Source organism: Pongo abelii, chromosome 13 (assembly GCF_028885655.2).
Source record: "Pongo abelii isolate AG06213 chromosome 13, NHGRI_mPonAbe1-v2.0_pri, whole genome shotgun sequence".
NCBI classification, from domain to species: domain Eukaryota; kingdom Metazoa; phylum Chordata; class Mammalia; order Primates; family Hominidae; genus Pongo; species Pongo abelii.
In genome coordinates, this window is record NC_071998.2 from 125,504,624 (window position 1) to 125,519,530 (window position 14,907).

At 57.6% G+C, this 14,907-nt stretch overlaps 1 non-coding gene across 1 annotated transcript; it reads right to left on the reverse strand.

Annotated features, from left to right (window-relative positions):
- Positions 1 to 2,971: 2,971 nt before the first annotated feature.
- LOC112135048 (U6atac minor spliceosomal RNA) lies at positions 2,972 to 3,097 on the reverse strand. Its single transcript, XR_002916362.2, has one exon. It is a non-coding gene; the product is annotated as a U6atac minor spliceosomal RNA (small nuclear RNA).
- Positions 3,098 to 14,907: the final 11,810 nt, after the last annotated feature.

Here is a 14,907-nt window from a genome sequence, read left to right on the forward strand (position 1 = left end):
TCAGCTCACTGCAACCTCTGCCTCCCAGGTTCAGGTGATTCTCCTGCCTCAGCCTCCTGAGTAGCTGGGACTACAGGCACCCACCCACCACGCCCTAATTTTTGTATTTTTGGCAGAGTTGGGGTTTCACCATGTTGCCAGGCTGGTCTCAAACTCTTGACCTCAAGTGCTCCGCCTGCCTTGGCCTCCCAAAGTTCTGGGATTACAGGCGTGAGCCACCGAGCCCGGCCCCTCAAGTCTTTTTAAATCGCCAGGTCCTCCCTCTTTTTTCTGTGCCATGTATCGTTGAAACCAGGTCGTTTATCTTGTGGCCTCCTGGTCTGGTTTTGCTGAGTGCATCTCCGTGGGGCTGTTCAGCATCTTCCTGTCTCCTGTGTTCCCTGTAACCTGGCAGTGGGTGAGGCAGCCGGCCACGCTCCATGCACCCACCACGGTGGGTGGTGCTGTGTGCGTGTTCAAACAGCTGACTCATCAGCAGATTGGTTTTATTTGATAAACATCTTTCCAGTCCTTACTTGAGTCCTATGTTAAAAAACATACAGGAGTTTGTGCCCAGGACAGATGTGATGGATGGGGACACACACAGAGGCCAGGCGAATGCTCTCACCACGCTTGCCATTCTCACTCTCTGGGGTGCCTTTCTGGTGATTTCCATCTATGGGAACCATGCACAGGTGGGATCAATCTGTGTCATTTAGGAAAACAAGCTGTGTGCCACATCCTGGCACATCCTGCTCTTCAGCCCATGAAGGAAGCTCTCAAAACACTGTGGTGGGGTAAGCTGTTGGCCGTGTGGATTCACCATCCCAGCAAGGAGCTACCTTAGGGTCAAGGATGAGTTCTGAGAAATAGAAAAGACTCAGTGAAGAGGAGAATCAGGTATGGTTACCCAGAGGAAGGGCAGAGGATGCTGAATCCCGGTAGAGTGATGCCCGCTCCTGGGCTGTGGGCTGAGATGGCATTTCACACCCTCGGGGGAGACCCTGACCCTCACCACCAAGCCCGACGGGTGCGGGGGAGCAGGGGGTGCAGGTACTGTTAAAGGTGAGATCCACTTGGCAAAAGATTTTATGTAACTCAACTAATGAGGGGACCTGTAAGATGTTACAACCGCTTGAAAGTACCACACTTATGCAGGCAGATGAATGCTAAGACAAATTGCAAATAGATTCAAAACTGGCAAAAGGTCAAAATCCACAGTAATAATCACATCCCACTGGGCAGGCACATTCAGCTTCCTACAATTTTGAGCTGTGAACAGTGAACAGCAAAGACCAAAGGTGGAGAGGACCCGGATGGCTGCTTAGACTCCTTAGGTTGAGCAGAGGTTTTTTCCTTATGGCTATTTCAAGGTCTCTCTGTTTTTCCTGATAGTCGACTCTTCTGTCAAAAGCTTGGTGAGCAGGAGGGAGGGTTCCCATAAAGCCTTTTGGGGAAGGAAATACCGGAATATGGGGTGACTCCGAGGGGAGGGGCTGTAACAGATGAAGGCCGCTTGGTAGCTTCATTGTCGGGGTGCAGGGGGCGAGCTGGGCTGCGGTTTCCAGCCTCCATCCAGGCTGAGCCCTCACCTGGATCGGCCCACTCTCTCCTAAGGGATGCAGCCAGGCTGTGGCTTTAACGTGGCTGGTGTGCTGATTGCGCAGGCCTGAGCCCTGGACCGGCTCGCACTTGGCCTGCCTATTTTCCGCATCCCAGGCCTCAGTGCCGGGCCCTCCAGCTCCCGGGGCCTGCGCCTCCCGCAGCCTTGGTTGTCTCAGCAGGTGGCACCGCGTCCTTCCCCGGAGGGGGACTGACACCCTGCAGTTACCCCGACCCTGCCCTCCACGGCTGTTGGCACATCTTCTCCAGAACCCAGGGCTCTCAGCCCCTCCATGGTGCCCGCACCCGGCCTCCGGCCTCGCCCCGCCGCAGCCGCGAAGGTCTTCCCGCTACCATCCTTGCCCGCTGGGCTGTTCTCAGCGTGGCCGCCGGAAGGACGTCCTTTGATCTCATTCGGTCCAGTCCCTCCCCTGCGGGAGGTTCTCCAAGGACTCGCCCTTGCTGAGGGTCGAAGCTCAGGTCCTTGCACAGGTCCCTGGGGCCCCGGGCCAAACGGGTCGTCCCCTGATTCCCCTCCTGGCTCCTGGCTCCCCTCCAGCCCCGGGGCCTTGCGGGGCCCTCCCTGCGTCTCAGGGCTCCGAGGTCCTCGCGCCTCCTTAGATCTGGACTTGGGTGTTGACCTCCCCGTCCGCCCTGCTCGCTGGAGCGGGTCTCCACTGGGCTCGGGGCGGAGGCTCTGGAATGGCCGGGAATGCGCTCCGGGCGGGCAGCGGCTTCGCTGGGTAGCTGCCGTATCTCCGGGCCGTGCCCAGTGCTTAGTTTTCTGTGAATGAATCAATGTTGAGCGGAAACTTCGTCAGGCTTTGAACGAGGCCCTGAACGTTTGCGATGTTGGGGACGCGCCCGTCAACCCGCCGAGCCGCCCTGTGCCTCATGCGGCGACCGGGGCGCCCTCGGGAGACGGGCCCTGCCGGGTGTCGAGACGCGAACACGACCCAATGCCAAGAAGGGGCGGTGAAGATTAACGGAAAAGCCCCAAGCAGCGGCGGAACGGCGCACCCGTGCACAAGTGCGACCCGCGCCCGTGTCCCAAGGAAAGAAGATAAAAGAAGATAAAAAATGCCCCGGGCTTTGCGGTGGCTCACGCCTGTAATCCCAGCACTTTGGGAGGCCGAGGCGGGCGGATCACCTGAGGTCAGGAGTTCAAGACCAGCCTGGCCAACATGGCGAAACCCCGTCTCTACTAAAAATACAAAAAATTAGTCGGGCGTGGTGGCGGGCGCCTGTAATCCCAGCTACTCCGGAGGCTGAGGCAGGAGAATCGCTTGAATCCAGGAGGTGCAGGTTGTAGTGAGCCGAGATCGCGCCATTGCACTCCAGTCTGGGCGACAGAGTAAGACTCCGTCTGAAGAAAAACATAAAAGAAACAAGAAAACGATGGTTAGATGCCACGAAGTAGGTGGCAATGCCTTAACCGTATGCGTGTTGTCAGGCCCGAGGGCCTCTTCCATCCTTGTCAAGGGGAGTGCTAACCTTCTCTCCTTTCATACAACACACCCTAAACGCCCGTGCGCAACGTATTTAAGGACCAAAGCTCTATCCGCCTTTCGCTGAGGGCGACTTCTTGTTCGCTATCCATGGAGGTACATTTGTAAAAATGCCAGGGTCCAGTGGGAAACCACAACTGTTCTATTCAATCCTCTTTATTAATTTGAACGTGTAAGAAAAAAATCTACCATTTTTCGTGCCCTAATATATTCATAAAAGCAGCCAATTAGAAGCTGAGGGGAACAAACGGAAGTCCCGAGCGTCCTTCAGAGAAGTAGATTCCCCCGGAAACAAAACAGGGCGGGCGCGCACCTCCTGCGGCAACACGCCTAGCCCACGGCGGAAGGCGGGAAGAACTGTCTACGGAAGTGGAAGGTTGGTAACGAATCAGAGAACAAGGATCGGAAGATCCGTTCCACGGACTTCCGGACGCGGCCCTGCCCGGGAATTGCGGGTGTTCAGGACCCTGTGGTGCGCGGGAGGCCGCCTGCGCATGCGCCGCGTCGGCTCAGCCGCGTTCTCGCAAGCTCTGCGGGGTGTTGGGTGGCGAGTTCGAGCCCTAGAACGGTCGAGTGCCCTGGAACCGGTTTCGGCTCTGGCGTCCGCGCGTGTCCTCCGGCTCCAGGTTACAACGTCAGTATTGGCGCCTTGGCGCGGTCCCGTCCTGCTCTCGTCCTCCGTTCCGTGGACCCCCGGGCGGTTGTGGCGCCCCGCAGGCCGCGCCCCTCCCATCGCCTCGATGGGCAGGGCTCTGCGAGGCTCGGGGACCGGGGACGCGCGGCCTTACTGACAAGGAGCGCGAGGGTCTGCACAGCCTGGGGCACCACCCGGCCTGGTGAGGATGATCGCTGTGCGCGCGATGCACATGCGCCCTCAACACCTCTGCACATTCATGCACGTGTCCATACATGGGGGCACACACGTCCTTACACGTATGTACATACGCATGTCTACACACGCCCATGTCTACACGCGCACATGTCTGCACACGCACGTCTGCACACGAGTCACACGTGCAAGTGCACGCATGGATGGTGGACACGCGTTTACACACGTGAATATGTGTATACGCATGCAGACACATGTGCCTGCCCACATGGATGTGTGCACAACAAGCACAGAGGTCCTCAGTGGCCCACTCCTGGTGGCCGTGTGCTGTGGGCTGTGAATGGCCATACTCATTTCTCAGAGCTTTTGAGTTGTGTGTGTTTCCAGTTGTACATATTAATTAGAAAAAACAAAAGTGAACTTGTAGGTTAAGGCAGGTCCTTAAATTTCCTTAACTTCCTCTCCCTGGAGACCTGGTGGGCTGGGCTTGGCACTGCTGCAGAAGGCCAGCCACACCCTGAGTCAGGTCTTCTCCAGAAGGTTCAGGGTAAGCCCTGGATTACAGATAGGAAACCAAATGCATGAGGAAGACACTGCTCACCCTGCAAAGACGGTCAAGGTGTGGGGCGGGGAGCAGCAGCCTGGAGGTCAGAGCCAGGACCTTGGGGGCTGAAAGTGGTGTGCCTGGCTGGTGATCTTCAGCAGTGGGAGGCCTGGTGTCACCCTGGGGCCCAGACTGTGAAGGACTGGTGGCTTTGGGGATCTGCGTGATCCAGGGGGCCCAAGTATCTGCCCAGCTGGCGTTCTGTGCACTGCCCACCTGCCTGTGTTGTCACGAGGATGGGGTTTCCTAAAATGCAGATTCTTGTCTCTTCCCTAGTCTGAGTCCAGGGTCTGTGGTCAGGCCCAGGAATCTGTATTCACTGAGGCCCTTTGGGTCCTGCCGTCATAGCAGCCTGTCTTTACTTTGGGTGGAGGTCGGAGGTCTGCACGTCACCCAGGAGACTTACCAGTGGTAACCCAAGAAGAGGGAAGATGGCAAGGGGGTCTTTGCAGGGTTGGGAGGGCCAGGCTGGAAGGACCTGGGAGGCCACAGCACCCTCTCGGACTCGGTGCAGAACCCGTGGAAGCAGCCTGTGATGCACCGATGGAGGCGGCTTTGCCCCATGTCTGCTGGTGCCTCTGGAACTCCGGCTCTGACAGACGCCGCGTTTCCTGCTGACCACTGCATCCGAAGATGAGCCCAGCACTTGCACACAGGGCACCCCAAAGTGTTTGTTGAACAAAGGCATGATCAGTATTGGTATTGCCCTGAGACTCATGCCCTCAGCCTCGATTTGGGCACATGCTCATGTCAACCGCTGGAAGTCCCTCTGGGGCGCACAAATCCCTCTGGGGCGCACAAATGTCTCTGGACCAGAGGAAGAGTCGGCCTGGCTCCATGTGCCTGGCGCCTGGGGCAGAAAGGTGGACGGGGCAATCAGAGTGGTCATCCTCGGGGAGTCCACTTTGCACTCCACTCGAGTCACCAGGGATATAACTCACTGGATCCTAAGTCTCGCTTTCTGAGTCTCCTGTGTGAAATCAGGCTACATCCAGAGAAAGGTCCAGAAATAAGAAAAGGTGGGATCGCCTACTGACCCTCCCATTTTTTTGCACACGGAGACTGAGGGAGGGGAGGAACTTGCTCAAGGGCACCACACAATTTTTTTTTTGAGATGGAGTCTCAAAGACGGAGAATTCCTCCAACCACGAGGAATTTGAACGCTTATCCTGAATTGTGGAAAGTGAATGTCTCATGGAGTTGGGGTCTGTCACCACCTGGGGATCCACAGTCAGACGTGGCATAGAGGATGCCCTCCCAGATCCCGCTCTGTCTCCCAGACTGGAGTGCAGTAGTGCCACCTCGGCTCACTGCAACCTCCATCTCCCAGATTCAAGCAATTCTCTGGTCTTAGCCACCTGAGTAGCTGGGATTACATCCGCACACCACCACACCCGGCTAATTTTGTATTTTTAGTAGAGATGGGGTTTCACCATGTTGGCCAGGCCGGTCTCTAACTCCTGACCTCAAGTGATCCACCTGCCTCAGTCTCCCAAAGTGCTGGGATCACAGGCATGAGCCAACGTGCCCGGCCCACCCAAGTTATTGCTAGAGTGGTGGGGTAGGGACCCAGCCCTGGCAGAGCCCTGGGCCATGCGTGCTTTTCCCCTCAAGTGTCGAGGCAGATAGAGCTGCTCCATAGAATACAAGATGCCCCATTGAGATGGAATCTCAGACAAACGAGTCATGTTTTATTTACTGTAAGCATATCCCAAATATTTCATGGGACACACTTATACTAAAACTTATTCATTGTTTATCTGAGCTTCAGATGTAATGGAGTGCCCTGTATTTTTACTTGCTAAATTTGGCAGCCCTAGTAACGGGAGCTGGAAGGCTTTTGTTATCTGCCCTCAAGCAGCATTTCCTGGCATTGGCTCCAGTGACCGTTTGTCTCTTGAAATGTCCCGTGGACAGAATGGAAGAAAACTGGGAAATATTGTGTTAAGTAAACTTGCACGATTCCTTTTTTTTTTCTTTAAAGAAAAGCCTAGCCGGGCACGGTGGCTCACACCTGTAATCCCAGCACTTTGGGAGGCCAAGGAGGGTGGATCACGAGGTCAGGAGTTCGAGACTAGCCTGGCTAATGTGGTGAAACCCCATCTCTACTAAAAATTAAAAAATTAGCCGGGTGTGGTGGCAGGTGCCTGTAATCCCAGCTACTTGGGAGGCTGAGGCAGGAGAATTGCTTGAACCCCGGAGGGAGGTTGCAGTGAGCCGAGATTGTGCCACTGCACTCCAGCCTGGGCAACAGACTGAGACTCTGTCTCAAAAAAAAAAAAGAAAAGATAAAAGCCTATTAGCTGGCAGGAGGGCTTATGAAAATGAGGCCTGGGGGATGTGTCATTTACTCAACTGTCTTGGCTAATGAATGGGATCTCTAGGCTGGTGAGGTTGCGTTCTGTGTTTTTTTTTTTTTTTTTGAGATGGAGTCTTGCTCTGTTGCTGAGGGTGGAGTGCAGTGGTGCGATCTCGGCTTGCTGCAACCTCTGCCTCCCAGGTTCAAGCAATTCTCATGCCTCAGCCTCCAGAGTAGCTGGGATTACAGGCATGTGCCACCATGCCCAGCTAATTTTTTGTGTTTTTTTGTAGAGACGGGATTTCACCATGTTGGCCAGGTTGGTCTCGAACTCCTGACGTCGAGTGATCCGCCCACCTTGGCCTCCCAGAGTGCTGGGATTACAGGCGTGAGGCACCGGGCCTAGCTGTGTTCTATGTTCTGTAAAGGAAAACAGTGCAGGGAGGAGAAAAGAGGGGCCTGGGAAGGAAAGAAAACAGCGGGAAAGGGGAGGGCTGAAGACAGAGCAGGAGGAAGGCTGAGCGGCCTTAGCTCTTTGGCCTAATCCAGACCAGTCAGACTTCACTCTGGGCGCCTCCCAGTGGCAGCCACTTGATTTGCAGGCAAAGAGCTTTGAGACCCGCTCTGCAAATCCAGCCTTATCCCTGTCCACATGGGTATGGCCCCGGAAAGCACTCAACAAATATGCATTGAATGAATGACTTCAGGCAGTGATCCAGATTATTCAGAGCAGAAAGCCGCTTGGGCTCTGATTACAGAAAAGTACTCCCCACTCATCCGGATGCAGGGATACCTTCCAAGACCCCCAGTGGAGGCCTGAAACTGTGGGTCGTACTGAGCCCTAGAAATACAGTACTGTTTTTTCCCATACATACATACCTATGATAAAGCTAGGCACAGTAAGAGATTAACAGTAATTACTGATGATAAACAGAACAATTGCCATAATATACTGCTGTAATAAAGTTACTGTGTGTGATCTCTCTTTCACAATATCCTAGTGTTCCATGCTCACCTAGTTTCCAGCCACTATTGACCATGGATACCTGAAATTGCAGAAAGCAGAAACTCAGATAAGGGGGGACTACTGTACTCTTTTTTTTTTTTTTTTTTTTTTTTTTGGAGACAGAGTCTCGCTCTGTTGCCCAGGCTGGAGTGCAGTGGTGCGATCTCGGCTCAGTGCAACCTCCGCCTTCCGGGTTCAAGCGATTCTCCTGCCTCAGCCTCCCAAGTAGCTGGGATTACAGGCATGCACCACCATACCCGGCTAATTTTGTATTTTTAGTAGAGATGGGGTTTCTCCATGTTGGTGAGGCTGGTCTTGAACTCCCGAACTCAGGTGATCCGCCCACCTCAGCCACCCAAAGTGCTGGGATTACAGGCGTGAGCCACCATGCCCAGCCCAATTTTGTGTTTTTAGTAGAGACAGGGTTTCACCATGTCGGCCAGGCTGGTCTTGAACTCCTGACCTCAGGCAATCCTCCTGCTTCTACCTCCCAAAGTGCTGGGATTCCAGGCATGAGCCACCGCGCTCGGCCCTGTACTCTTATTTCTAGGCTCACATGGCTTTGGGGAGTCTGCGTTTTCCAGAATGCTGATGACATTTCTGCTCCAGATCTGGGGAAGTGTTGGTGAGTCAGTACTCAGCAGGAGAGAAGGCTGAGGACAATTTGGGCCCCCACAGGTGGCCATTCTCCCTCCCCAGAAACCCGGCCATGTGGTTGGCCGAGGCTGCCCGCTCTTTCGAAACTCCAAGCTCCGGGCACCCACAAGGAAGGAAGGACGAAGTGAGGGTGGAGTGAGCGCAGTGAGAAATGCTCCTCCCGGCCGTCAGCACCATCCTGTGGAGTTGGCGATGTGGTGGTGGGATCAGAGCTCAGTCTTTACAGGGAATGTGCCCTGGAGACACATCTTACTGGCAGCATCTGTGGGCTGCCTGGGGTGGGGTGAGGCAGGAATGGGGTCGCCTGACCCCTGCCCTGCCCACCTCTCACTCACACACCTCCACCCACCTGCTGGCTGGTCTCAGAGGCCTTCCTAGGTTCCCCGGAGGCTCTCCGCTGGGAGCCGGGGGAAGTGTCAGAGCCAGGGTGACATTCCCAGGAATAGCCAGAGGCCCCAAGGACTCGTTGCCTCTCGGAACGGAAGGACTCGGTGACCCAGGAACCTTCTGGGGCTGTCACAAGTCTTGGAATAACTACTGGGGCCCAGAAGGTCAGCTTCAAGGCCACTCCTAACGGCCACCACGCTGACCAGTGGCTTTTAGAATGGGCTGGTCCTTTGGAACTGCCCCTGGCTGGTGGGTGTCCCTGCCTGCCAGCCCCCGTCCTGCTGGCCTTGGCCTGGGTGGTGGGCTGGCCCCAGGGTGGGGTGTTCCTCCTACCCCTGCCTCTGCTTCCATCACTTTTTTTTTTTTTGAGACAGCGTCTCTTTCTCAGGCTGGAGTGCAGTGGCGCCATCTCGACTCATTGCGACCTCTGCCTCCTGAGTTCAAACAATTCTCCTGCCTCAGTCTCCCGAGTAGCTGGGATTACAGGCGCCCACCACCACTCCTGGCTAATTTTTGTATGTTAGTAGAGATGGGGTTTCACCATGTTACCCAGGGTGGTCTTGAACTCCAGACCTCAGGCAATCCGCCTGCTTCAGCCTCCCAAAGTGCTGGGATTACAGGCTTGAGCCACAGTGCCTGGCTGCTTTGATCACTTTGGGAACAGTATTCCGGTGTCAGGCTGCTGGGCCCGGGGGCTTGGGTGTCTGCCCCAGTCAGTCACCCCTCTTAGGGTGGGACACCCAACAGGCATGGAACACAGGGGACCTGTGTCTTTTAGGGCGCAGGGCTGGGCAGTTCCAGCAGTGTCCGCCAGGGGGCGGGGCTGCACCGCTCAGGGTGGAGCTGGAGCCACCAACCTGCATCCTGGCTGGGGCTCCCGGCTCTCACCACAGCCCTCTCCGCCTGGCTTCTCTGGGCTTGGGCAAGGCCCCTAACTGTTCTGTGCCTCAGTGTCTTCCCCTTGAAGGGACTGATCTGCAGAGTGCCGGCCCCGGGGTTGAGCTTATGGTGAGGGCTCGGTGGCAGTCAGCCCTGACGGTCCTGTTTACCCCATGGAGAAACTGAGGCTGGAGTGTCCATTGGACATCGGAGGTGACACCCTCAGGTGCAGCTGGCAGCGGGGCCCCAGGAGATGCTGGGGGGTGCCTAGATTTGTGGGGTTCTTGGTATGCGCCCAGCACGCAACGGTTCCAGTTAGACCTGACTCTCTCTGGCACTGTTTTTTTCAGAAGGTCATGTTTTCTGTGTGATACACAGAATACCTGCTCACTATAGAGGCATTTAAAGCCACGCCGAGCCGGGCGCGGTGGCTCATGCCTGTAGTTTCGGTTACTCAGGAGGCTGAGACTGGAGGATCACTTGAGCCCAGGAGTTCAAGACCAGCAAGGGCAACATAGCAAGACCCCATCTGTAAAAAAAATTTTAAAAATTACCCAGGTGTGGTGGCATGCACCTGTGGCCCCAGCTACTCAGGAGGCTGAGGTGGGATGATTGCTTGAACTTGGGAGGTCGAGGCTGCAGTGAGCTGTGATTATGCCACTGCACTCCAGCCTGGGCGACAGAGTGAGACTCCATCTCTAAAAACAAACAACAAACTAAACGACATGGAGAAAGAGTACAATAAAAACTAAAATGAGCTCTAATCTTACCAATCAGCACGTGATGGGCACCACTGGCACTTCTACGGAGGAGAGTCATTGGCATTCCTGTGGGTTTTCTATTTCCCATTGGGTCCAGAGTGTGGAGCAGCTCGGGGAGGCCCTGGAAGGGTGAGGGAAGGACGCAGCGTGCCTTTTTGTGTATTCCAAGGTTTCCTGGGATCGGAAGACTCTGTCAATGATGTGCAGGGGGAGCAGGAGGGTCCAGAGAAGGCCCTTTTGGTGCAGTGTATCGAAGGCCCAGAGGGTTTACAATGGGATGTTTCCCTGCGTGCAGATGCCTTCCCCGTCACGTCCTGGGTTCCTGAGGACCAGGCACTTTGCCCGAAGTACACAGTTACTGTGGTTTCTTTTTGCCGCCCCCCCCCCCCGCCCCCAGCACTATTGTGAAATGGATATTGGCCTTGAAGTAGATGGTGTCTTAGGAAGGAGAAAGAGCATTTCCCTTCCCAGTGCCTGTGGTAGCCTCCGGGCAGAGTGGTAACCGCCCTGCCTGGCAGGCCCAGGACTCCCTGGATTTCTCTGACTGCAGGGGTGCCCCCGTGGCCTCCCGGTCAAGCCTGCTCAAGGGGCTGCCGTTCCCTGCTTCTGCAGAGGGTGACGACCGTCTAGGGGGAGAAGACCTCTTCTCAGGGCTCGGGGGCCTCTATTAATAAAGTGACTGCTGACCCCGGACGTACGGGAGGGAGGAGGGGACGGAACGTTCCCAGGGTTGGCGTTTGGCCGGAGACACTTCTTGCCTGACCCAGCTGGCCTCCTGAGCACTCCGGTTCTGCCCTGGCCCCCGAGGCTCCGATGGGCCAGAAGCCCTGCATGGACCAAGTGCTGGGGTTCCCCTTCCTCAGGGACATAAATCTCCCTGGACTGGCTCCCTGAGAGCGTCCTGAGGACCTGAAAGAAGGAGGCACAGGGCCTCAGGCCTACGGGACCAGGCGTGACTCAGCCATAGGCCATCCACCCTCCAGGAGCTGGCTCACAGCTGTTCTGGAAACTTTTCAGGCTGCACACGGTCCGGCTCTGCCTCTAGACCCCAGAGGCAGCCCGCAAGAGGGCTCTTGCTCTAGTTCTCTCTCGTTCAGTTGTTTCCACGGGTGTTTGTGAGTGTGGGCTGGGGACAGGCAAGAGGACAAGTCCTCTCCACCCTCAGAAGCCCGGCCTGTGCTGCAGAGACAGGAGCATGTGGTGCAGGCCAGTGAGCCCAGCTTGTGTGTCTTGGTTTAGCCACTCACAGACTCCCGTGCAGTTCTCTGGGGCTGCGGTCCTCGGTACCCCAGGAGGGGAGGCAGGCAATTTTAACAAGTCATTTTAAGGACAGCAAGACTGGCGAGAGGTGGCCACTGCTGTTGCCCGGACGGACAGGTGAGAAACCCAGGGCACAGAGAGGCCACCTGCTGGCCCCAGGCCACACAGGGAGTTCGGAATGACTTTGGGATAACTCCACACACACCGTGGCAGCCCCTACTTACGAGAACTTTGCGGCAACCCTGAGTGCGGGTTAAGCAGAAACAGAGGCCAGGCTTCAGGGACGGGTGGTGCCACCAGGAGGGGCTTTTCTGGTCTGAGAGGCCGAGGGGGCCGGGGCCTTCGGGAGGGAGGCCGGGGCCTGCGCGGTCACCGCTGTGCCAAGGAAGAGGGCACTCCAGGCAGGGACCTGGCCCAGGCAGCGGCCCCGGGAGGGCTGCTGGTGAGGCTGCGGGGTTGGGGCTGGAGTAGGAGGTAGAACCTTCTTGGGATTGGCCCAAAAGATGTCACAGCACCAAAGTGTGGGCCAACCTCGGGGGTCCCTCCAGGTGACATTTCAGTGTCCCAGCAGAGGCCACCTCGGAGACTTGGTGGCCCCGCGAGGCCCTAGCGCACACTGGCGGGGAGAGGCTGCCTGTTCTCCCTGCGGTAAATGCCCCAGGCCGACAGGCTGGGCCGAATCCTGTGGGCCTGGGGTTGCTTTGGTGGGTGCCCTCCCCTGCCTGGGCATTTGGAGCATCCCAGAGGCTGCAGGGATTTAACTCAGGGGTGGGTCTGGTCCCTGTGGTTGGAGCCCCGAGACCCTCTGGCCAGAGGAAGAGCCCAGCATTCCCAGCACCCATGAGAGGACCCGAATAGCCCGTCTTGAATCATACCCGCTGCCTCCGCACCCCTCGCCTGCCTCCTGCGCCCCTCACCTGCCTCCCACACCCTGCACCCCCGTGCACCATGCCGTGTACTCTAGGGCTGGGGAGCCCTGGGTGGCCCTGGGGTCCCCGGCATCTAGACAGCCTGACTGCAGCCCCTCACAGCAGCCCAGCTCCACACCTGACCCCTAGGGACCATCCACTCCTGCCTGGGATGGACCCTGCGGGCAGAGGAGAAACAGGAGTCCGCCTCCCACTCCCATCAGTTCACGTCCTGCCCCCAGCTCTCTAAAGGGCAGCGCTTTTCAAAGTGTGTGTCTGTGGAGCCCTAGACCAGGGGTCGGGGGTTATGTGTGCCGCTCCGTGGTGGTGGAAGTTTGGGGAGCACTGGGTGGGCAAGGGGCTGCAGATTTCTTCCATGCAGGACTTCTGTTTTCGCCAGAGCTTCGGGCAGCTCTAAGCAGATGATTTCTGGATTTGAGCCATGCAGGTTTTGGGAGCTGGGGAAACTCGTTTAGGGGTGGGCAGAGCTCGTTCCTGAGGAAACAGCATGGAGGACGAGTTGGAGTTTTCCAGGGACGAGGGGAAGGAGAGGGCTCTGGTAAGAAGAGGCGGCTCTGCAAAGGCCCTGAGGCTGGGAAGAGCAGTCCCTCCCCAAGGACGGCTAGGCGGGGGCGGGGCCCAGGCGGGGGCGGATCCAGGGAGGAGGAAGGTGATGGGGTCAGATTCTGCAGGATCCAGCTTTCTCCCTTGCCTGAGAGGTGGTTTGGGCAGAGGTGGGCAGCATGGAGGAGGCGGCCCAGGGAGTCCCTATGGTTGCCCGGGTGGAGTGTGGGGCTGGCCTGCCCCGGTGGGGATGTACGCGCTCCAGGCACCCAGCAGCCCCTCACCCAGCCCATCCGTCTTGCCCCGGGCCCCCGGGTGCTGCCATCTGGAGGGTGCTCTATCTGGGCCTTGCCCCGGGGAGGCGGCCAGCCCAGATCCTCTGCAAACAGCTCGCCCCTCCCAGCTGCCCCCATCCCCTGATGGCCCCCACTGTGGGAGATGCTGCTTTGGAGGGGCAGGAAGTGCCGCTGTGTTGGAAATCTGGGGGTGCAGGTCTGGAGGTGCACGCTGGATGTCCCTGCCCACATGGGGTCTGTCACGGTGCCGGGTTCTGAGGGGCTGAGGGGGCCCAGGGTGGGCTGAAGGACCCAGCGCGGTGGGTGACAGAGCAGGAGGCGCTCCCAGAGCTGTCCTTCGTGAGGGAGGTGTGGAGGTCACTGGTGGGGGCTTCTGTTGGTCCCTCCTGCTGTGAGGGGCGCGGCATCCACTTGGGGGCAGCTCCTGTCCCGGCTCCCACCTGGAGGCAGGGGAGGCACTTTGTCCAAGATCATGGGAGGGTCGGGGTGGGTGTCATCTTTCAGGCCACAGGCCCTGGCCCCAACGTCCCGGGGAACAGTGAGGACACTGCCCAGAGCGCCTTGACCCAGACCCAGGGACCCTGGCCTTGCCCCGTGGCCCCGGCAGCCTCTGCTATTTCTGGTCCTGCTGAGCTGGGGCTGCTCATGGCTGCCGCTCCCTGTAGGCACTGCACACGGTTGCTGGCCGCAGAGGGGACCCCTGCATATGCTCCAGAAGTGCAGGGTGACCGAGCACCTCCTGTCAGCTGGCCTCGGGCTAGATGCTGAGGGTGCAGTGCGAACCCTAAACAAAGGCAGGAAGGGCCCTGGCATGGCCCCGTGGAGCTCTGAATCCAGTGTGGTCGGCATACAGCGGTGTCAGGGACACAGACACAGGGGTCCCGCTAACTAAGGCTGGGTCCCGCTTGGTCCCTGGGAAGCAAGGACAGCTCTCTCTGTGGGGGTCCAGCGGCTGCTGTGACGAATGAGCACATGCTGGGAGGCTTCAGACAACAGAGAATGATTCTCTCCTAGTGCTGGGGGCCGAAGAATCGGGGTGTCTCAGGGCTCGGCCCCCTCAGAGGCTCCAGGGGAGGGTCCTGCCTGCTGCTTCCGGCTTCTAGAGGCTCTAGGGGTTCCCTGGCTTGTGGCCACATGATTCCCATCTCTACCTCTTATCTTCACACAAGCCTCCACCTCCCCCATGTCACTCCACTACTGCCTATGTCTCTCCTCTGCCCGGTGTCTCCTCTCCCTCCTGTGTCTCTCCTCCTCCCCCCGTGTGTCTCCCCCCATGTCTCTCCTCCTCCGCCGTGTCTCTCCTTTCCCCCTCGTGTCTCTCCTCTCCCCCCCGTGTCTCTCCTCTCCCCCCGTGTCTCTCCTCTCCCC